The 495-nt window shown below is 42.4% G+C and overlaps 1 protein-coding gene across 1 annotated transcript in view; it reads left to right on the top strand.

Annotated features, from left to right (window-relative positions):
* Nucleotides 1-495, top strand: part of LOC107694983 (A disintegrin and metalloproteinase with thrombospondin motifs 20-like) — a 139,308-nt gene that overhangs the window by 57,725 nt on the left and 81,088 nt on the right. The gene's annotated exons all lie outside the window — the stretch shown is intronic.

Raw genomic sequence — 495 nt, 5'->3', positions numbered from 1 at the left:
TTCCCCAACCCCATCGCTTCACTTCAGAAGGCCTTTATTAAGCCCCCGAGTCGTGTGGAGTACTTTTATAATGGATGGATTCACTTTATTGGGCTTCAAAATCTTGACCATCCCATTCACTGCCATTATAAAGCTTGGAAGAGCCTGGACATTTTTTTTTTTTATATATAACTCCGATTGTATTCGTCTGAAAGAAAGTCATGTACACCTGGCTTGAGGGTGAGTAAATCATAGGGTGATTTTCATTTTTGGGTGAACTATCCCATTAACTGTATTTTAGATTGTACCCATATCAAGAAAACTCTCAAGTACTTGAGTAGGGTTAAATTTACCAGTGTTCAAGTCATTATTTCCCCAGTTTTGACTGAAATGACTTTCGTCGATTGCAGAAACAGTGCAAGCGTCTCTGGTGCACCAGTGCAGAGGGCGACCATAAAGGATGTCGTACGCAGCACATGCCACTCGCTGATGGGACCGAATGTGGCTATGGCATGG

This window comes from Sinocyclocheilus anshuiensis, unplaced genomic scaffold (genome assembly GCF_001515605.1).
Source record: "Sinocyclocheilus anshuiensis isolate Anshui unplaced genomic scaffold, SAMN03320099.WGS_v1.1 scaffold923, whole genome shotgun sequence".
Lineage (NCBI taxonomy): Eukaryota > Metazoa > Chordata > Actinopteri > Cypriniformes > Cyprinidae > Sinocyclocheilus > Sinocyclocheilus anshuiensis.
Note: the sequence above shows the minus strand (reverse complement) of the source record. Positions and strands in the feature narration are given on the sequence as shown.